General features: G+C 44.4%; 1 protein-coding gene across 1 annotated transcript in view; it reads left to right on the forward strand.

The window, feature by feature from the left end:
* Nucleotides 1-3,134: 3,134 nt before the first annotated feature.
* Nucleotides 3,135-24,415, forward strand: part of GAL3ST1 (galactose-3-O-sulfotransferase 1) — a 69,963-nt gene continuing 48,682 nt past the window's right edge. The window contains exon 1 of the mRNA XM_083145309.1: nt 3,135-3,662. The gene's annotated coding sequence lies outside the window, so the exon portion shown is untranslated. The remainder of the gene's footprint in view (nt 3,663-24,415) is intronic.

Consider the following 24,415-nt stretch of genomic DNA (forward strand, 5'->3'; position numbering starts at 1 on the left):
TTTCAAGGTCCAAATAGTGTGTAGTGGATGTGTCTACCTTTAGTCTTTAAATAGCATATTTTTGGGTCTGAATGTGGACATAGTCCGATATGAACCCTGTGTGAGTGAACTGCGTCAACTTGCATGGCTCGGTGCCCTTGACATGCTTCGCCACACTATTATATTCCCCCTCCATGTCCACTGGGATGAATAATTTGGTTTCATTGAAAAAACTCATGTTGACTTATTGACCTGTCTACATTTTAAATGTCTGTATTTTCACGTGTAGACATTTTAAATGTTGGTATTTTGACAGTGTCTGTATTTTGATTGTAGATATATTGACTGCATCCTGTTGATATATCCTATTATAATAATAAGCCAATTTATTGTTACATTGTTATACAGTCTCTTTTTAGAGGACTCTCATTGTGACCAGTCTGGGAGTGACCCCCTGCGATGGGTGACCATCGGGGGTAAAAACTGGATCGAAACAGCAGATCCCCATATTCTTCTTTTCATTTGCTTAATAACCTCAAAAATTACTATCTTGCACCCTCACCTAATCCGTTCACTGCCCAAGAGGCACACAGTCAGAACCAGCAGAAGCAACTTGAAGTATGGGTGAGCATTCTTCCTTATAATCTGTCCTTATGATACTGCTACTTTGCCAAAAGTCTGTGTGAAGGGATGTATGCTAAATGATCATTAAAAGGATCCCACAATTGAATATTGCGGTATCCCATCTGTGACCGGGATACGGTCACTAGGTCGACGTGCATTAAGGTTGACTTGCAGGAAGGTCAACATGCAGGAAGGTCAACATGACTGAAGGTAGACATGACTGAAGGTCGACATGTGTTAGGTCAACAGGGTCATTAGGTTGACTCAAGCATTGGGTCAACTTGGTGGAAGTTTGACAGTCAAAAATTCAACATGGGGTTTTTCGGGGGGGGGGTTTGAGCCGACATGTGCCAAAAGGCAGTACTTCATGCCCTACCATCCACTAGGGCATGGTGAGAGAATATAATAGTATCTGAAGTATGGCAAACGCAGCGCTACAATTCAGTGTCCATGTTAACTGTGTCGACATTCGGGTCAAAATAAGTGAAAAAACACGTCACCCTTTTTACTGTCGACCTTCCCCATGTCGACCTAATGATTGTGTCGACCTAATGACCCTGATGACCTAACCCATATCGACCTTCCTGCATGTCGACCTTCATGCATATTGACCTAGTGGTGTCGACCTAATGCTTGGTGTCGTTCCTATGCTATTATTAACCTCACCTTACAATATTGTTTTTAGGCCAAAAGGTTGCAATGAGGTAGCTGGATTTAAGCGACACAAGGGAGTGGCACAAACACTTGGCCCATCTGGGAGTGGCACTGCAGTGGCAGACAGGATGGCGGTTTGAAAAACTAGGCCCCAAATAGCATGTAAACAGGACACGCACACTTTAACAAACCAATCATTTCAGTGCCATAGTCTGCCACATGACTGTGGCTGAAATGATTGGTTCATTTGGGCCCCCACAAAATAAGCTGCCAATTAATCTGCAAAACTGGCTCTACTGCGGCAAGATGTAGTCATCCTCCTCATCCTACCGATTCCTCACCCCCCCCATCATCCTTCTAACACAGTATTAATTAATCCCCGCTGGAATCCACCACCACAGGTCTCTTTTCTACTTTCCGGATGCTGGTCTTCCTGTAAGAATCATTCATTTTGATGAACATCATCTTCTCCACATTTTGTGGAAGCATCCTAGTATGTCTTTAGCTGACAAGGTTCCCGGCTGCACTAAAAACTCTTTCGGAGTACACACTGGAAGGGGGACACTGAGGTAATATAGAGCCAGTTTGTACAGGGGCTTCCAAATTGCCTCTTTTTCCTGCCAGTACAGGTTCTGATTCTCTGACATGCCTACTTGGATGCTGTCACCCATATAATCCTCCACCATTCTGTCAATAGTGACAGCATCATATGCAGTGACAGTAGATGTCAGAAATTGTTGCCAGGTCCTTCAGTCTGGACCTGAACTTGGTCCTGCCTGCCCTGCATCACCGCCAGCGGGATGTTTAGGAAATCCCAGTTGTTTCCTGGCAGCCCCGGTTGCGGGAGAAAATGAAGGAGAAGCAGCTGCTGAGTCACTTTCCACTTCAGATGTTTTTTGCACTTCTGCAGGCTTGGGTCTGCCGGAAAGAGTGACACCACGTAGGCTTTAAACCAAGGATAGAGCACTGTGGCCTTGCAATGCAAATGAAGGGCTTCATCCACAAGTCCAACATGCTTAGTGGACTCGCTCCATCTTAGCTCCTCCACTTTCTCCAGCTGCTTCTGCAAAAGCGTGATGAGGGGGCGTGGAGAGCCAGCGTGCAGGGAGAGGGGGGTAGTCTGAGAGAGTCAGGGAGGCTGAGGCCGGGGGCCAGGAGTTGGATCTTGGGCCTTTCCTGGGCTGGAGTCCACCATTACTGGGGGGATGCAGAGCCATACCTCCTCTCCCGTAGGCTTCCTAGACAGGGCACTGGGTGTTCATGGCTGGGGGGTCCTGCTGTCTATATGTGAGGGGATGGGGTTCTGCACCATGCCGCCATCCTCCTCCCTCCTCTGTCTCACCCCTCCTCTGGCTGCGGTCCTCTGGGCCGATGGGGTAGGGGCAGCAGATCTTGCGCCGTGGCCGGGTGCTTCCCCTCCTGCCGCTCTCTCTGCGCCCCTTCTCCGGTTCTCTAGGGGGCCGTGGATGGCGGCTCTGGGGATGGAAGCCGGGAGCACCACAAGAGTGCGACCATCCCTGGCCTTCACCAGAAGTAATATGTGAACCCCCCCCTATCGTGCGGAAACTGAACGCGAGATACCGCATGGTATACCTTGCACTAGTGGATGGGGGCCTTTAGAGTTTATTAGATGATGGGGGGAGTGTAAACTGTAAAGACCAGGGATCCCACTAACTGACAGTGATATCCCCTTAATTATTCCTCAGTAGCTCACATCACCCTACTTCAGTTACTGCTATCTATATCTGCACTACAGCAACCAGCCCTTTTGTCTGCCTTGCTTTTTATTCTGTGTATTAGCATTCACTCCCAAGTCTTGCCTGATTCTCCTTTAACAGTAGCTGGCCCTATTAGTAACACCCACCTGTAGTCACAGCACACCCTCCCTTTCTGACATCGGGACCCGCAGACACTGGCTACTGAGGCTGCCGTTTGTTCGGGGAATAGATAAGAGGAGCCTTGTTCTCCCATGCGGCTGAATGGTGTCTCTGTGCTGAAACAGAGAGGGCTGGAGAGCGGAGAAAGAGTACTGTAGAGAATAATGTATGAGAGAGGTGTGGCCTGGACATGGAGTAATGTAGTCATGAAGTCAGTCAGTGTAAATTCCAAAAGGCTAAGAGAAAAGTTATACCGCATTTAGCGGCAGGAGTCAAATGCGTTCTTGTTTGGAATCCTGTGAAGGAAGAGGACATATATACGGGAGAAAAAAAGAGAGATAAGGGAGAAGAAGAGGGGGAGAGAGGGTGGGGGACAGAGGGAGAGAGGACGTGTTGGAGAGATCATGCAGAAATTCATCACGATTCCCTCAATGTTGGCTGCATCATGGACTTTTGAAACTATGAATACATATGCCTGACATAGGACAGCAGGACTCCCGGTAGAAGACAGGAGAGACCCGAGTAGAGGTAAGTGACGTCTCTCAATGGCACAGGTCACCAGATATATGCCCCACATCAGTAAAAGCTACTGACTGTAATGTTACTAAAGATTTATTTTTATTTAAAAAAATAACATCAAATTATCAATTATATAAAAAAATTTTTTAATCATATCTATCCATCACTATTAGCTAAAATGTATATTTACTGAGAGAACATATAGATTATGTGAGAAAATTAGAAACTGGGTGTCATATATAGTTTATTCCTGTAGTACAGTATATGCAGTAATATGGGATTTTCCCAGCAGAAAATGGCGTATGGGTAAAAACTGGAACCAAACTGGCACTTGTAGGGACTATCTAAAAACCGGCCCCGGGGGGATGCCAGTGATAGCTATCACCAGGGACATCGGGAAGGGGAGATTACAGCCTCCCCGTGTGGTCCGGACCGTCTGGTTTTTGCTACACGCCCGAACCATACAGGGAGGCTTTATTCTTCCCCTCCTGCTCTCACTGGTGACAGGTGTCACCTGAGGCCCCCGGACAGGACACCCCCAGGACCGGACACTACAAGGTCCGGACTGCAGATTTTGATGTCTGGTCCGGTGGTCCGAGGTCTTGTCTGGGTCTGGTTTTTACCCATACCCGAGCTTGTAGAGTCAGATCTGGGTGGTGCATTGCCGGGGGTGTCCTGTCCAATGGGGCTGCTCTGTCACCAGGGAGAGGAGAAGGGGGAGCGTACCGCCTCCCTCCATGGTTCGGGGGTGTAATAAAAACCGGAATGGTCCAGACCAAACTGGGAAGCTGTAATCTCCCCTTCCCCATGCCCCCTGATTAAAGCTATCACAGGGACCCCTCAGGCAAGAACCCTCATCCCCCCTTCCCTCCCCGCACCAGACACTACAAGCTCCAAAATGCAGAGTTCGACATCCATTTGGGCGTTTCGGGGTCTTGTCTGGTTTCCACTTAGTTCCCAGAAAATGTCCCCAAATCAATTTACTTTGGTACTTCCTCATCTTTGCGGCCTCCTCTTACGCTACGGAACTTTACGTGTTGTAAGCGTCCCGTCGCGGGCTCACTTTGCTCGTCGCGCTTCCAGCTCGGTGGCTCGCTTTGCTTCGCTCACCACAACTTTACTTAAGGTAATAGATGGTGGCATGGACACAGGGTGGTGGTGTGAAAGTACAGGTGGCAAGACCTCAGCAATTGCTTTCAGAATAGCGTGTAACGTAACTGTTGTAGCAGTGGCCGCAAAGATGAGGAAGTACCCCTACTTTTCATAGAAATACTTGAATGACATATCTTTATTTATGATTAAAAAAAAAACTATTTTAATCTATCTTCAGTTGTATGCTAATAAGATTTATCTAGCCGTGTCACTGCTTACAGTAAAAATTGCTTTTCTGTGCATATAGTATGGAGATGGCGTCTCATACTGCTTTCACATCGCAAAACCTGCTTAGACCCTGCATTTGAAACGTTTCTTAAAATGGGTTAGAGCAAGTTAAACCCCTTTCACATCACATGTTGTAAACGGTATATTACCATTTTTGTACCTTTCATATTGAAGCTGTTTCATAGAAAACAGTTGTGGTTGTTGGCAGTGACATCATATAGGGATCCAGCCTATTACCTTCTGTGGCTTCAGTGGTGTAAGTTCTGCCGGCTGGAGGCAAGAAATAGTTTGGTGCACCCCCGAACCCCCTCACCCTAAAATAAAATAAAATTCATATATGTTGCATGTGGCTAAGCTGACAGACGACCCAGGCAGCAGTGAGCACTGAGCTGGTCCCACTCCATGCATATCTAATGAGCGAGGACCCAGTGCAGCGCATATTGAATGAGCGGGTCCCCACCCCGTGCATATGTAATGAGTGTATGAAAGGGGTATCAGAGAAGAACAGAAACTCAATTTCATGTTGCCATGTGTAGGTGGTGAAATGTGCTGTACGGTACCTCGCCGGGGGTGAGGAGCAGTAATTCGCCTTCACCCATTGCGCTGCCTCGTGTCCAGCATCTGCCATGTGGCGTGAGTGGACGCTGGTGCGCAAGGCACTGTTGCACATACGCAGTCAGCACGGGACTTTTTGGACTCACAATAATTCATTAACCCATTAACCTTGCTTTGATATAATGGTATATATATATTAACAATTACCTGTATCTATTGATATTCTATATGAATAGGGCACTAAGTATTCTTTTTATATTTGCATTTTATTTAATCTACAAACTGTGGTTATAGAACTATAAGTCACATCAAGGACTTCTAGCACATTCTGGGACTTCTAGTTTCACAACAGCTGGAGAGAAATCCGTTATTTGGATTTTAAGGTCCATACACACTGGGCGATTTTGCCCAACGTATATGGACAGCGATGATGGGGAAAATCGCTGGGATGAAATCGCTCAGCGATTTCCCTGGGGGTGGACGACTTTCCATAGCAGGACGGTTGCCGGCAATGATGAAGGAGTGCACATCACTGCTCAATGCTTACTACTGGCTCGTACGCACTGGCCGGCGTTTGAGCTGAAAACAACTCTGAAAACAGCTGCTCTCAGCTTAGAATCGTCCAGTGTGTACGGCCCTTTAGTGTTATCTATACTTATATGAATCTATCTCATTTGTTTGACCATTTTGCGATTGTAAGTGGAAGACAAAGTTAAATTGTTGCTTGATAGCTATTTGGTTAACTACAAAGGTATAGGCTGTAGGCTGCTCATCGATCATGCAATAGGGTAGGAGAGGGGCACACCAAATTGTAAGTAAGTAAGTATAATTTATATATGTTTAACTTTGACTGTAACCCCATTGCTTGTCCTTAATAAACATTATTTCAAAAGTATAATTTATATAGCACACTTTCTCCAGCAGGACTCAAGGCGCTTTGCAGAAATTAAAAATCAATGCACATAATACAGAGGATATTGGTAGTACAGTAACAGAAAAAAGAAACCCTTAAGTATAATGCATGATTGGTGTAGCATTTTGGATAGTAACTTCCATGGGTTGTGTACTCCACCCAGACAAGGTACCAGGTGTGGCAGCCATTTTAGGCGCTCCGCGTAGGATTACCCTGGGTGGAATAAATCACCCCTAAAAGAAATTAGCCAAAATGTGTGATTTCAGTGAATACTCAGGTCCATGTATTTTTCATCCCATCCACAAGTACACCAGATGAGGAAGCCATGGTGGGCGCACTACGAAGGTTACACTGTAGGAGGCGAGCCATACAAGGACCCAATGCATATACTGGAAAGCATATACTTGTGTAGTAGTATGATAAACCCTGCACAGAAACATCCACGTGACCCACATCCTGCCCGCAGAGATACCATCTGAGGCAACCAGCTTGGTGCACTGCATAGCTCAGTGCTGGCAGGGTGTGCAATCTGCGGAGGTACACATTACAGGAATTGCACATGGTGGGGTACATGTATTCTGGGGGGGGGGGGGAGAGAAAAGTCACAAACACGTCTTTGCAGGGGACTAATGAAAGGGAAATATTGATAAATCATTTTCATAGAATCATCAATGTCCTGGTCTCATGAGAGCAGTACAGGTGGTTATGAGAAAGTGGGGGCACATTCATGTATGGGGGAAGTATAGCTACATTGGCTGGCCCTGGTGCTTCCCCTCACAGCTCCATGCTCACCATGAGGGGTAGTCCTGGTGTTCTCAGCCATAGTGGTGGTGGGCCTGGTCCAGGTGTTCTCATTGCAAAGGTGTGTTGAGGCCACATGATGTTCCTGCTATTAAGCAAATAGACATCCACTGTCCACCAATGAATAAAACGGATACCTGCGTTCCACACACCGGAAGCTGAACGCGGCGTGCGTTCCAGCAACCGGAAGTGGAGCGCAGTTAATGCAATGTGTTATTCTATATCTATAAATAATATTTCAGGGTTTCTCCTTGATATATGATATATAATAAGACTGCCTCCTATGTCCTCTGATTATATAACAACCATTAAAGTGAATTTAACACACTTTTTTTTAAATGACCAATTGGGTACCCTGTAACTGGGGTCAAATGTTGTACTTCCTGTTAGATAGTATAAAAGCTCAAGTCAGCCCTAACAGTATCAGGCCTTTGATAAAGTCATCTGTGGATGACGAAACGCGTTAGGCCTACACACCCCACTTGCACTTACACTGACCCAATTGCACCAACTGGACTATTCAAAAAGGGACACCACCACCTGCCAAACTCTTGGAGCCCTCCATTCCGTGAGACATGCACCATCTTTCCTCATGACGGGAGTTGATACCATCAGGCTACCAATCAGGTATATGGACACCCGCCAATCCAGTAACATCTGCCTTGCTACATCAAGAGAGCGATACTAGGAACAAGTGAGACTTCATATCCACTACTAATTTTACAATCAGGTCCACTAATATAGGGGTGACTATTGCCAATTTCGTATTGTATTTTTATTTCAGTGCATATTATTGTATTATGGCATGCTAATTGTATGTTGTCATTTTATTATCTCTTAAAATTGCTTATCTAATGTAATACTTAATTGGTCAGAGAATATATTTTTCCAAATTTAAGCGCTCCACCACCCACATCTTATTCTTCTAGTTTCAAAAATTTAGGGGTCTAACCACCCCCAGGTGTGAGTAGCTCAGCAAACAGCGCTCATCTCCCAAAGCGCCTATACATATTCTCTGCCATCTAGGTGGCAGGGCATATATCTTTTCTTTTTTTCTTTTGTCCAGGTTTACCCAGGATTTTCAACCCAGGTCACTCCCGGGATTTTAGTAACAGACCCCCTTTCACACTACACCTCAAATCCGGGAAAAACCCGGGTATACCCCTTTCACACATAAGCCAGGCTTTTCAAGCATTTCAGTGTTTCATCATTAAAATGGGACCCGCTCCGGCAGCAAAAAAAGCAACATCACATGTTTAAAACTGAAAAACCCGGGTAAACCCATTCAGACATAAGCCGGGTATTATACCCGGGAGTTAAATACCGGGAAAAACCCTGGTCAATTGCAGGTGCTCAGTATCCGGGAGTGAAATTCCGGGTATACCCTTTCAGATATACGCTAGTCCCGGGTTTGGGCGCGTTCATGTAAAAAAAACGGGGATTTTCGCATATGTCTGAAAGGGGTATAACTGATTTAAACTAATAGGCAGCAGGAGCCCGGTGGCAGATGACTCCATTGCCTCCCAGAGTTCTGCCCCTGTAGATAGAACTGCTCAGTTTAGCTAGCTGGTGTCAGTGACTTTAATATGTCTCTTGTGGGAGAGCAGCTAGTTACCAATTGTTGTTGATTTTCATCAATTTTGAAATTCAAATAATGGTTCGTATTATGATCCAATCGGGTTTCGTGGTCTACCAATATTTTTAAAAAGAATTTTAATGGTATTGGCCACTGTATAGTGATATTATCAGCAATAGTGATTAGATACTATAATTATTATTAACAGTTAATCAAATTATATCTTCTGGATTGTTTCAATACAACTACCTCATAAAATGATCAGGTTATATTGTGTTACTTGGACTCTGTCCAAGTTACTCCCGTATATTTAAATGATATTTATTATTGTAATTTAGATAATCTTGGCGTGCTGTTCAGGGTACACAATCTGGATTCTTTATTATTTCCGAGGCTTCAGTGCTGTATGTCAGTTTTTCACAATATAGATAAGTGTGACCTTGTATGAATCAGAAAACTTTTAATTCGCAATATAAATAGCAATGTAACCTTGTAGAGATGGCCAAGATCCCAACAGACAGCCATGCAAAGCAATCAAGTAAAGGCAAAAAAGTGGAAAGAGTGGGAATTCCCCACTTTTTCCTTCATATTTGCCATCGGGACTGACGCAAAGTATTAGACAACCCACATGACATATGCGCACATATTATGGAACAATCAGCATTAATAGCTGTCCTGTGCACTTCTGAAGTGCAAGGAAAAACTGGGGATTTTCTGGACACAGGTGGCACATTATGGTTGTGCCACTACTTGAACCACCCGCATAGTTCCCTATATTTTCTACTACACAAACACATGGCCTAGCTATTTGTTTTTTGACTAAAGGAGGAAACTAGAGCACTGAAGGAAATCTACATAAAGATGAAAAGAATGTACAAACTCAACACAGATCAAACGCAACACTCTGCAAGCCCAAGTCTTCCGCAAGTCTTAAGCTGGGTACACACCTTCCAACCCTGTTGACCTTAGACATATCGACCTATTTTGGGCCAGATTCTTTAAGCTTCAAAAGTGATAAAATGGAGAGTGATAAACAGCCAGCCAATCAGCTCCTTTCTGACATTTTTCAAACACAGTCTGTGACCTTTCAGGTAGGAGCTGATTGGCTAGCTGTTTATCACTCTCCATTTTATCACTTTTGAAGCTTAGAGAATCTGGCCCTTTATGTGTCGACATAAGTCATTTAGACCATTAGTGGTCCATCCAATGCATGTCGACCTTATATGACACGTACCCCAAAACCACAGAGATAATAAAGCTATTAATTTATTTAATAAACAACTACCCACCTCTTTGCAACAGCTATTCTCACTCATTTCTCGATTCACCCCTTAAGGTTCTTAGACAGACACATTAGCAACCCCATAAACACCCCCCCGCCTCAATGCCTAGCGGGAAATCCAGCACTGGGGAGGAGCAGGGGAAAGGAGGCAGGAGTAGAGGAAGGCAGGAGCAGGGGGATGGAGACAGAAAGGCACAAGCAATCTTTTAGGGTATTTTACCCTTTAATAAATGGGTATTGGTATTGTTTTGTAAATTACTTTGTGATGTTAAGTAGAATTGTATATTATGTTTATCTGCAATAGACACCTGACTTTGCTTGTGTGGTACATTTGGAATAATAGTCAGCTTGACACAATGGGGGAAATTTACTAAGATGTGTATTCTACCTCACATGTGATGTTGCTATGGGCAACCAATCAGAATCTACTTCTTATTTATTTAGCACCCGAGTCTAGAAGACAGTAGACAGGATCTGAATGGTTGCCAATAGCAACATCACATACGAAGTAGAATTCACAGTAAATTTCCCCCAATGTATCTGCACCGACTATGTGGGTTGTCTGTGTTTTGCTGCTAATATCTCACACAGTAATACAATGACACATGAATTCGAAAAACATGATCAGTGGGATCCCATGACCTTAACATTGCTGACTTTTTATATATTAACCATGATATGCCCATTAACAGCCATAATCGATATATACCTCACATTAAATTTATTATAACACTATGATACAGACTATACTTTTGTTATATATTAACCAAATGGGCTCATTAGTGAAAGTCTGTGCACATAAATGCTGCTTTGTAGGTTTTTTTTCTGAGAAGTTTGGACTAGCCTAGGGTGTGAATTACAAGCAATACAAATAAGGTGATGCAATTAATGCAGATTGGCCACAGCCACAGTCAGGCTTTGAGGTGAACAAGCCCACGTGGTGAAACGCGTTCTGCTGACTGATGGGATGCAGCTCCCCACAGTAGCGGGTTTGCTGAGAACACGGAAGGGACAGGCAGCGTTGTCTTATACAGTCAGTTACATATTCCTTCCCGTGTGCTGCTCTCACTTTTGGTGCCTGCAATGCTCTGGTAACAGGACCACCTAACACCGTACATGGGGAAAGGGACCCGCTCATGTTGCTCATTCTTTCAATCAACATGTCTCCAGACTCCTCTGTCACCCCCACCCACTTGTAGAAGATGGGAGGCAGCAGAAGGTTCTCCAGGCTTAGCGCTGTACTAGTCTGTGCCCTCTCTATAACTTAAATATGCGTGAAAATTGTCTTGAAACTTGGTACTTACAATTGGATTTAAAGTCTCTATGAGGATGTTAGCCCATAAGAGAAAACTATAGATTGAATTTGTATTTTTGAGGACTGTTGCCTTTAGAGATACATGCTGCTATATTACCAGTCATAAAATTATAAATCATTAAATACCTGTGGAATGCGCATTAATGACCTGTCCTGCTATGATAATGCCCTTATAAAAGAGTTAATCATCATCATAATGACCTGTATGTTTATCTTATATAGGAAATATAATCTTTTTTACACAACATTTTTTATTTGAATTGATATAACAAATGTGGGCAATGCTGGCATCTTTAGCAGATATCTTGCACATCGCTCGCAGAAATGTTGACACTCATATTGTGCAACTCTCACAGAGATATTGGCATTTTTAGCAGATATTTTGCACATCTCTCACAGATGTTGGCCCTCAAAGGGTTAATTTATGATTATGGAATGATTTTGCAAGCATCAACACCATGAGACAAATGTGTTTTTTTAATCATTTATGAAAACCTATGTTGTTGCAGTCTGCGCTTTATTTTTATGCCAGTCATCTTGAAGGGGCGCAGACCTGAAACGGTCGATGATATATATGACCGCTTCTTTTTTCACCTGTATGCCGTGATTTAAATACATTATTTTCACAAAGTCAGATGAGTGCCGCCTCATGATTGCAAACTGTGATCTGTACAAAAAAGTGTGTATGTATACAGTGTGTATGTATATATATATATATAATATATATTGCGACAAGGTACGGATGGTACGCATACAGCAAGTCTGCAGTGTTTACGTTGTGTTGATGTTTCAGTCTGTTTGGCTAAGCGATATAGCCAACAGGGGAAACACCATGTGATTTGGGCTAAACTTCTAGGCGATTTTGACTATCTAGTCAAAATCGCCTGGAAAGTTGCACTGTGTGTGTACACCCCTGAGAACTTACGGCTCATACACACTGGGCGACTTTGAGCTGAAAGTCGCTCAAAACAGTAGGTTTAAGCGGCTTTCAGCTCAAAGCTGCCCAGTGTGTATGCCCCAGCGATGAGTGGTGAACGCTGCTGCGAGCTCCCGCATCATCGACGGGAAAGCCGTTCATCTGCTGGTATTACCAGCGGTTTTGAATAGCGCTGCGCTATGCAAAGCGTCCCCCCCCCCCCAGCTGACGGGCCGGGCAGAGGGGATGACACTTTCCCCCCAGCGATCATCGCTGTCCATACACGCTGGGCATAATCGCCCAGTGTGTATGGGCCTTTACAGATATCACTATGCATGCAAAGCATTAAGGGATAGTGGGTCCTAAGATCTTATCACCGTCCTGCAGGTATTGTCACAACAAAGGGCAGTATTCAATGAGGATAATTCGCCCTGTTTCACGGCGAATTTGTGCTATTTTCGCGTTGGAAGGTGATTTTTTTGGGTCGAAAATCGAATCACCATATTCAACGTGCACTTCTCGCCGTCTTTCTAAGTGATTTTCGCCGTGTGTCGCCGTGTAGCAAATCGCCATCTTTTCATGGTGAAGTGGAATGTGAACTTTTAAAATAAAGTTGTTTAAAAAATGTGCTGATAGCACATGAATATATATTTAATTTAAAAAAATATATAATTTTTTACACAGAGCAGCCAGCAGGGGGCCGGGAGCCGAGAGCCGCTCATTAGATATTCATATATTCACTGCACCCGATCATTACATATGCACGATCAGGTGCAGTGAATACCCGATCCCCTGCTGGCTCTCCCGGGGAGCAGCCTATGCTGCCTGGCTCCCAGGGAGCCCACCTCCCCCCCACATACGTTCTGGGGCAGGCAGGGAGACTTCCATCTCCCTGCCTGCCACCGTCCTCAGGCTCGCCGCAGGGGTTCACACTCGCCGTTAGGGGCAGCAAGCCCCTGCGACGTTGAATAGGGGGGACAGAGAGGCTCCGGAACACGGCGGGCAATGGCAACTGTGAATATTCACAGTGAATACTGCCCAATGAGTCAGGCTCAGATGTATCAAGCTTCAAAAAGTGATAAGATGGAGAGTGATAAAAAACCAGCCAATCAGCTCCTACCTGTAATTTTTGAAACCCAGCCTGTAACATGAGAGTTAGGCATACTTTTGAAAACTAATTCCAGGTGCTAGTAAAATGCACCGTGCCGTCTCAAACTGCGACCTACCACATCTAAGGTGCGGCTGGTCCAGGTGGGTGTGGCCTTGGGGAGAGGGCATGTACTAGCACCACGACCCCCATTTTCATCATTCCTAGCAGCTGGGCAGCTCCTTGCCTGCACTCCCTCCATCCCTGCACTGAAGAGATGCCATCTGCAGGCTTACAGCATCTCTTCAGCGATCACCAGCTGCTCTGCAGAGCAAAGCAGCGGTGAACTTCAGCTCCCCCCAATTACCCACGTGGAAAGGACAGCGGGTCAGTCTCCAATTAGCGGGATTGTCCTGCTGTAATCGGGACAATTGGGAGGTATGCTATAGTACTAAAAGCAACAAATAAAGTTTAAAAAAGGAATTCCCCACACCAGCACTACCTGCACTTTATGCGCATCCTGATGAAAAGGCTTACAGCAGGCATGTCCAAAGTCAGGCCCGGGGGCCAATTGCGGCCCGTGCTGTCATTTCAAGCGGCCCGCAGCCTCCGGCTGGAAGCAGGCAGAGCATCAGATGTGGGAAGCACAGCACAGGACATTAAAGGTGGGGCCCCGGTGAGCATGCCTTTACCTTGCTGTCTGCTGCAGTGAGGAGGTGCCGGCCACCACAGTCTGATGTGTTTGGCATCCAACCCCTCCTGCTGCTTCCCTACTCCACAATAACAATGACAGCAGTGTTTGGAGAGGGGGTGCAGCAAAGGGGAAGCTTGCTCCCATAACATGCAGAGCGAAGGAGGGCAGCAGCAGGAGCCCAAGCATCTCCTGTCCTTGCAGTGCCTGCTTTGCCTCTCCTTCCTCTGGCTCACACAAGGGGCTGGGAAACATACAGAGAAGGGAGGGCGCAGAGTGGGGGACATACAGTGAAGGAGCGTCAGGCTGGGGGACATACAGTGAATGCAGGCAGTGATGGCCATTCAGATAAGGGGGAGCAGGGGCAGAGTGAAGTACATAGTGAATGGGGGTCATACAGTGAATGGGAGTCATACAGTGAATGAGGGTCAGGCTTGGGGACATACAATGAATGGAGGCACTGATGGACATTAAGAGAAGGGGTGCAGAGTGGGGAACATACAGTGAATGGGGGGACATAAAGTGAAGGAGGGGCAGGCTGGGGGAAATACAGTGAAGGGGCAGGCTGGGGGACGTAGAGTGAATGGGGGTTGAGTGGAGGACCATTCTGATGTGATTAAGGATTTAAAGAATGTCAGGCTGAATGATCGGCCCCCACACATTTACACTTCACCAAATCTGGCCCTCGTCGCAAAAAGTTTGGACACCCCTGGCTTACAGCCTTGAAACGTTAATGATGACGCCATGATGATGTTATTTGTTGCACTTTGAAACTATAAAGACTTCATTACCTCAACTCCGTGAGTGCCGCTTTCTTCCCGCTGGAATTACCGAAAACCAGTGACACCATACATTATATATATATATAGCCACGAGTGCCACACCGTCACGCTCCTATACTACATTGTAGTGGAGGCACCGGCAAAGGTATAACTTGTTACAGGGAGTGCCAAACCCTGGTCATATATATATATATATATATATGCAGAGAAGGCCGGCACTCCTCTTTGTGGCTAGGTTTATAGGTTTACTTGCCTAGGTGCCATCCAGGATGCAGCAAGCTATCCAATTAAATACAGGAAGATGCGGCGGCACTCACAGGACATGAAAAGAACAGAAATCAAACCACTTTGGGGTTCAAGTTCAACATTTCGGTCAGGTAGACCTTTATCAAGAATGCAAATATGCAAGTATGCAATAAGCTCTTGATAAAGGTCTACCCGACCGAAATATTGAATATATATCTTTATCTTTATCAAGACCCGAGACACCGAAATGTTGGACAAGATGATTGGTCTCATATACCCAGTGATGCAAGTAGAAATTATTTCATAGTGGTACTATAAGTGCGCGCCGTAGGTGTGCGCCAAAAGTGGGCATGGCCATGTGACATGAGGGGGCGTGGTCATATGAAAATATGACAATAGGGGCATGGGCACATTGTGCCACATACCGTAATGAATCTTACACATTATACCACACGACGTAATGCCCATTACACATTATGTCCCACACTGTAACTCCAATTACATATAACTCCACACACCGTGATGGCCATTACATATAATGCCACATAAGTGCCACTTACCCACATGCTCATTGCTAAGAGTTTCTTTCTCAATGCCACTGGCTTCATGCTCGATGCCAAGGGGGTTTCATGCTTGTTGCCTTGAGAGATTACATGCTCATTGACAGGGTGGACTTATATTCATGTTGCCAGGGTGGTGAGGGGATACATATTAGTTGCCAGGGGGCTAATTTTTAAAAAGCAATCTTCCTCCGCCTAGGATTAACACTGGCTGCACCTGGCTCCTGCTCAGCGTGGCACACTAGCAGGCAGAACTTGCAGGCCATGGGGAGGTGACCTGACTCTGAGCTATTGGGAGACCAGGCAGGAGGGAGGTGGGACGGAGCAGCCAAGTGGCCCTTCTATAGGAGCGGGGCCAGGGGCTATTTTAGTGGAGCCAAGCCAGCCCTGCAGGTCTATCTGCTGCAGCGGCATCACCCGGTATGCACCCGGCTGCTGTGATCTGTTTGTTGGCGTGCGGTCTAGAGACACCAGGTGCTGCTGAGAATCCATTTTGCGTGCAATCATGTGGGGGGTGCCTGTGGTCATTAGGAGGTGCCTGTGCACTGCCCGTGGGCATGCTTATGGTCGGGGAGGAGTGGTATGGCGTACCTGCAATGTATTTCATAAATGCAGTCATAGTCTGACAGACAGCCTGACTTAATGGTTTGTCTTGTGTGGATATAGAATTTGATGGCAGATAAGAACCACTTGGCCCATCTAGTCTGCCCCTTTTTTTAAACATGATACCTCAAACCATATTTGATCCTTATTTTTTTGTAAGGATATCAATATGCTTATCCCAAGCATGTTTAAATTGTACTACTGTATTTGCGTCTACCACCTCTGTTGGGAGGCTATTCCACTTATCTACTACTCTTTCTGTGAAAAAATTCTTCCTCGCATTTCCCCTGAATCTTCCTCCCTCTAGTTTCAGTGCATGTCCTCGTGTTCTGTTGCTCCTCTTCCTGTGAAGAATGTCTCCCACCTGTACCTTGTTAAAGCCCTTGATATATTTGAAAGTTTCTATCATGTCCCCCCTTTCCCTTCTCTGCTCTAAAGTATACATATTAAGATCTTTTAGTCTTTCCTGGTACGTTTTGTGATGTAGGGCATGCACCATTTTAGTTGCTCTTCTTTGTACAGTCTCTAATGTATTTATATCCTTCTGGAGATATGGCCTCCAGAACTGAACACAATACTCTAGGTGAGGTCGTACCAATGACCTATACAGTGGCATTATTACTTCTTTCTTTCTACTGCTGATACCTCTCCCTATGCAACCAAGCATCTGACTTGCCTTCTTCATTGCTTTGTTACATTGCCTACCTGCTTTTAAGTCCCCTGAAATAGTGACACCTAGATCCCTCTCTTCCTCAGTAGTTTCCATTATAGTGCCATTTATACTATATTGAGTCTTTGGATTTCTGAGACCCAAGTGCATGATTTTGCATTTTTTGGCATTAAACTGTAGTTGCCATTCTCTTGACCATTTCTCTAATCTGCCTAGATCCTCAATCATTTGTTTTACCCCTCCTGGTGTGTCTACCCTGTTGCATACCTTTGTGTCATCTGCAAAAAGGCACATTTTACCCTCAATTCCATTTGCAATATCACCAATAAAGATATTAAAAAGCACCGGTCCAAGTACAGATCCCTGGGGTACTCCACTTGTAACCTTTCCCTCCTTTGACTGTACTCCGTTTACTACAACTCTCTGTTTTCTGTCCTGCAACCACGCTCTTATCCATTCAACTATCTTTGAATCCAATCCCAAGCTTTCAAGTTTATTTAACAGTCTGCGATGTGGGACAGTGTCAAAAGCTTTACTAAAGTCTAGATAAGCTACATCTACAGCCCCACCTTGATCTATTACTTTAGTCACCCAGGTAGAAGGTAGAAGATGGTGTACAAACAGTGGCACTCCACGACTTCTAGAAAGGTGCTTAATAGTGTAGTTGATATCAACGTTTCAGGGCTTCAAGCGTCTGCAAGTCTTTCCACTGCACTGTGAAAGCACCTTTCTACAAGTCATGGAGTGCTGCTGTTTGTACGCAATCTATACAACCTTGGTCAGCCTGGCACTCGATAGAATAGTTCAGTTGCCTTGGGTGTGCTCCAGAGTAATGTGTAGATGTCCACATAGAACAAATGGTGGCACACCACGAGTTAACTCAATCAAAAAAGCTTTCAATTTATTCAATCGTCTAAGTTTTAAAAATGTGCATGGTTGTTCTGAGAGATGGGAATCGGAGCAGGATATAAATATTAATAGCCACGTGTGACCTGAGAGCCGTGTGAGTATGAATGAAACATGAGTTCTGCAAGTCCTGACCTCACATGTATTACAGACTGAAAGTCACCTAAAGTGTTCCAAGCACATTGCAGAAATAGTGTGAGGTAAGCAGTAAGGATGTGACTGCACTGTGGGGCTGATTCAGACCTGTTATTTCAGGTCCAAAATCGTCCCCGTCTCCGATGGTGGGGGTCTGTGCATGTGCAAACCCCCACAGCAAACATCTTCAGGGAGATTTTCACTTGCCGTTCGTTCGCATTTTGATTAGCAGGCAGGGGGTGCTTCAGGGTGGACACCTGGCGTTTCATGGGCGTGCTCACAGAAACGCTGGGCGAGCCCCAGCAAATGATAGAGTGCCCCTGCCTGCTCAGGGTGGGTCACATGACATCATCTTAGCCGTGCCCCGCACTGCGCGATGCCTGTTATCTTGTTACTGTATAGCGGGGTAGTGGCCATAATTAGGGACGGATTAACAATGGGCCCAATGGAGCTGCAGCTCCAGGCCGACTCTACAAATAGGCCCATTTTATAGATGAGGACTGGGGCTTTCCAACGAGCTCAGCCCCGCGTTCATAGAAAACTGGAATGTTTTCCCCATAACATGGGATCCACTAATTCCGACCCCCACACAGTTCCGATGGCTGCCAGTTCCCCCCCTGGCATCACAGAAGGTCTAGGTTCATCTCATTCGAACTCAAATCGCTGGACCTTCAATCTGATACCAGGCTGGTTCATATGGGTTAATTGGTTCCAGAGATATTGTGGGTAAACCAATTTTTTCATTTCTGAAATGTAATTTCATGGCTGTTCATGTTCTTTGAGGGCAGATTTCTCTGGAATCAAATGGCCCAGTTTCATGGGACCAAAATCATTCAAAACCCACTTAAAAGTTCTTCAATATGATACTCTCATGTAAATGGGTTAGTTGGTTCCGAAGATATAGCCGGTTGAACGATATAGCCGGTTAAAGGTGGGTTGGGGTGATGTTCTCTCCCCTTCACACCAGAAAATGCAGGGACTAGGCTGGTGTAAAAGGGGCCAGTCCCTCCATTTTCTGGTGTGAAAGGGGTATTATTTCAAATAGCCGGGAGCTGCAGTGCTATGAATACAGCCGGGCGGCCCCCTCGCTCTCTGCCCATGCAACAAGCGGCTTACGGTCGTATTATCGACCACACTTAGGACGACACAGTTGGGTCGACAGGCAGAAAGGTCAACAGGGTTCTAGGTCGACATGGTTGAAGGACGACAGGTGCCTAGGTCGACAGAGGACAAGGCCGACATGGTTTTAGGTCGACATAGCGTTAGGTCGACATGGGTTATGTCGACAGGTCGCGAGGTCGACATGGGTTTTTTCACTGTTTATTGAGCTGACATGTGCCGACAGGCGGTATTTCATGCCCTACCATCCACTAGGGCGTAGTGGGAGAATATAATAGTGTGCCGAGCGCAACGAGGCACTGTGCTCGAATCATTGCGAGCAATATGAGGGGCTGCGGTTGACTTCAAACAGTGTCCACTATGTCGACATTCGGGTAAAAAAAACAGTGAAAAACCAATGTCGACCTTGAGATCTGTCAACACAATCCATGTCGACCTAACGCTATGTTGATCTGGTCCCCTGTCGACCTAGACACCTGTCAACCTTCAACCATGTCAACATAGAACCCTGTCGACCTTCCTGCCTGTCGACCTAATGACTGTCAACCTTAGTGTGGTCGATAAAACGATCCACACCCCAACGAGCATGGAACCCCTGGCAATGAACACGTAGGTAAGCAGAATTTATGTAGCATAATTTTTAATTGACATTATGGTGTTTGCCATAATACATAATGAAAATTATGGTGTGTGGCTTAACATGTAATGGGCATTATGGTGTAAACTTTTAATGAGTGCCTTTGACGCTCAATGTCCCTGTTTGTGAAGCATATTGTGAATTTTGGCTCAATACTTTTGGTATAGTGTGTATTTTGGCTCAATCCATGTGGCAAAATGTGTGACATAACGTGAATTTTGACTCAATCTGTGAGACCCCTCCCTATCCCCATATCCAACACATCTATACAATATGAATGTAAATGTCCAGTGTATTACCGGACTAACAACATCTACACATACGTTAGTCTTTACTCCAACAATATATGTAAAATAAAGTGTAATAAAAAAAAACATCTATGATATCAACAGAAACAAACATGACAAAAATTGCAGCTATGGAACCTATGCTGGAATAATATACAGACAACCACATCCACCCAACTACAAATCAACAAACACGACCTCATCAAATTCAAGAAGGAAAAAAAGACCAAAGATTATGAACTGCATACAGTATACCATTGGACGAGTTCTCATGGTGACAGAGAAAGGAGAAAAACATTTTTCCGTTGTGGCCGTAATAGGGGAATGGGATCATTCATCAGACTGCATTTAGGTCTACAAGCATTAGGTCTACACCATTAGGTCGATTTGCATTTAGGTCGACCTGACTGAAGGTCGACATGGGTTAGGTCGACAGGGTCATTAGGTCGACATAGTTATGAGGTCGACATGTGTTAGGTTGTCAGGTGTTAGGTCGACAGGGTCATTAGGTCGACGGGTATAAGGTCAACAGGGTCATTAGGTCGACAGTGAAAAAGTCGACATGGTTTTCTTTTCATAATTTTTTTTTTTCATTTTTTCAAGCGTCGACAGAGTTTTTTTGGGAATCTACACATTGGGCTGTGCGCCCCAACAGAAGGCAACGGAGCAGGATACCCCATGGAGGGGCCTAGTGCCCGGCAACGGATCGATCTATATATATATATATATATATATATAGATCAATCCAAAAACCGGCACTCAGATTTGTTTAAAGAAACAATGTGCCCGGGTGCCAGGGACGCGGACAAATCCGTATGTAACAGCAACACAAATGTAACAGCACTCTCGGGTCTTGTAAAGACAATAATGAATAGCAGGACACAGCGGTCTCAAGCAACGTTTCGTGCTTTATTGCACGTCATCAGGCGCCTGATGACGTGCAATAAAGCACGAAACGTTGCTTGAGACCGCTGTGTCCTGCTATTCATTATTGTCTTTACAAGACCCGAGAGTGCTGTTACATTTGTGTTGCTATATATATATATATATATATATATATATATATATATATATATACTGGTAAATAACAGCGTCACTCCAGGGGACTTGCACTGGTGGTTTTTATATATTCAAAGCAGTATTACGTGCCATGACCAGCACTTTTCTAAATAAATTTGGAGCCTTGTGTGTGCCTCCTACTTTCCTGCGACTGTATAGAATGGACTCACCCCTAAGGTGGTAACCCAGATTTGGGATCGGGAAGATATTGGGTGCATGTATATGTGTGTTTGTGTGTGTGTATATATATATATATATATATATAGTCCAGGGTTCCCACACAGGTGTGTGTAGGATATAGGGCACTCGCCGGAATTATGAGTATCAAACTCAATAATCAATCATCAAAGACGTGTGTTTATTTCACAGAAAGGTGCTCCATATGCTCCAACGTTTCGGTCCCTGCCTTGGACCTTTGTCAAGGAGCTTTGTATGGAGAAAGAGCCAGCGTAGTCAGGAATGGAAGGAACCTCCAGGATACGGAGTCAGCACTCCGTATCCTGGAGGTTCCTTCCATTCCTGACTACGCTGGCTCTTTCTCCATACAAAGCTCCTTGGCAAAGGTCCAAGGCAGGGACCGAAACGTTGGAGCATATGGAGCACCTTTCTGTGAAATAAACACATGTCTTTGATGATTGATTATTGAGTTTGATACTCATAATTCCGGCGAGTGCCCTATATCCTACACACACCTGTGTGGGAACCCTGGACTATATTTGGGTGTATACCTAACAATATGCACCTCTTATAAGGCACCCCAAGTTGCACTGGATGAGTGCGAGTGCGGTCTTCCTCCCAACTATATATATATATATATATATATATATATATATATATATATATACTGTATTATATGCCATTGCACTCTTTGCTGGAGGGAGTGTGCAGATATATCATCCGATGCTCTCAGTGCTAGCAGTACATGGTCGGCTCTGAAGCCCAAAGTCTGCAGCTGCCGCTGGAAGGTAAGTATATTCTATTTTCCCTCTTTTTTCTGTGCCAGGCCCTTGCATATGCCAACCTCTTTGCCATTTTCCACCCTTTACTAAACCCTGCATTTTTCCTATGGCACCCTGCCTTTTCCAGCATACACACATTTTATATATATATATATATATATATATATATATATATATATATATATACATATATATACACAAATAGAGACACACCCATGAGCAGACCACCCAACCAGAAAACTGGTCACGCCCCCCACATTATTAGATGCTGGCCACAACCCCTATTGTTGCGCCTAATAGCGCTACAGAATATGCTGCGCTATATAAGAAACTGTTAATAAAATAATATTATACAGATTTAAACAATATCTTGTTTAAGAGAGCGCACATGACACTAATAAATTTTAAACAGGTTTGTTCATTTATTAATATACACAATCAATAATAAAATACCATAAAATTACTAGACAGAATTAGCCGTGGGGAGGATTAAATGGTGAACTGTTTCAGTCCATTTATAAGTCCAGCAATAATTTCCAGACAATACTCAATTAGCTGTAATGCCCAAGAGGTGCTCCAGTATGTAATACCACAATAGGTAACTTGGTAGATATTTAAGTGAAACTGTTATTGTTGGTAACAAATTGTAGCGCTTTTACTTAGATGATACAGCCCGTAGAATATATAGTGATGTTGAAGAATTACATACCAGCTTGTACGGTAATTGCCTCGATAGGCTTGAGGGTGCAGCGGCTGCTGTTTAGAAGGCAGACCGCAGCGTGAGACCTACCGATACAAATGATATATGTGACAATTATAAGACAAACCCTCTATTCCTTTCTAAATATAATTCCCAGTCCAATAAAATCAGGAAGATTATTAATGAGAATTATAAAATCTTAAAAACTGATAAACAATTGATGTCTGTTTTAGAAGACAAACCTAAAATAGTGTTCAAGAAGAATCTGAATTTAAAGAATGCATTAGCCCCTAGTCATTTTAAACAAAATCCAGCCCTCCCACTTGTGGGTAACAACTCAATTGTCGGGTGTCATAGATGTGGCAAGAATAGGTGCATCACATGCAGATTTCTTATTGACAAAAGTACCTCATTCATGTCTTCCTCGAATCAAACAAACCACAAAATAGTGAGCTTTATAAACTGCTCATCCACCTACATAATTTATTTGATTACATGTGTCTGTGGTTTGCAATATGTTGGGCGAACTACACGGACATTGAACACACGCTTCCTTGAACATAGGAGGAATGTGATCAATCGAGTTCGCTCGCATAGCATTCCAAGACATGTATTACAGAAACATCAAGGGAATGTGGAAGTACTCAAAATTCAGGGAATTGAGAGAATACCCATTTCCGAGAGAGGAGGAGACCGTTTCTTCACTTTGTGTAAAAGAGAGGCATTTTGGATCTTTTCCCTGGGTTCTTTAAGCCCTCTGGGTCTTAATGAATCAATAGAATTTAACATCTTTGAAGGTTAAATAAAGAATCCGTTTTTTTTCCTCTCTTTCCTCAGAAGATCTCTAAGAACTAACAGCCCCCTCAATGGACTTAATACCTGTCTTTCTGCATAATTTTCCCCCAAATATCCCACCCCCTCTCCCTAGAAACTAACTTGATAAGAGTCTCTAGTTGTTCTAATCTCCTTTTGCTAAAATCTAACCATAATGGTCCTAATAAGGAATAGTTCCTATAAGAAATAACAAGATAAGTCTCTTTGGTTTGTGATTTACAAGCTGGCTTCTTCACATATGTAATGGTAATTATTATTATTATTATTATTATCATCTTTTTCTCTCTCAGAATGATATGTTTTGAGGAATATTCAATTATGCTACCCCGTGTTACTGTTAATGTTTGTTATGTTACCTATACAAAGAATTCCTGTTTATTTATCAATCTAGATGGTCGCAATAATGTTCGGCTCCCATTAGGGCTGTTTCACACAGTACGGTTCCTGCCGCACGGTGAAATCCCGTACGGCCAGGGAGCCGTGCCGCACTCAGCAGTTGTGAATGGACACTATTGTGTCCATTCACACGGGACGGCCACGGCCCGGCCGCACGGCTGCAGCCGGATCCCCCCACTGGAAGGGACGGCTGCCGGGCTGTGGCCATCCCTGCCATTATAAAATTCTGAGTGCGGCGCGGCTCCCTGACCGTACGGGATTTCACCGTGCGGCAGGAACCGTACTGTGTGAAACAGCCCTAAGAGATTTATTTATTTATTTTTCTTATTCTTATTTAATATATTGGTACACAT

This window comes from Crinia signifera, chromosome 1, assembly GCF_055691185.1.
Source record: "Crinia signifera chromosome 1, ASM5569118v1, whole genome shotgun sequence".
NCBI classification, from domain to species: Eukaryota; Metazoa; Chordata; class Amphibia; order Anura; family Myobatrachidae; genus Crinia; species Crinia signifera.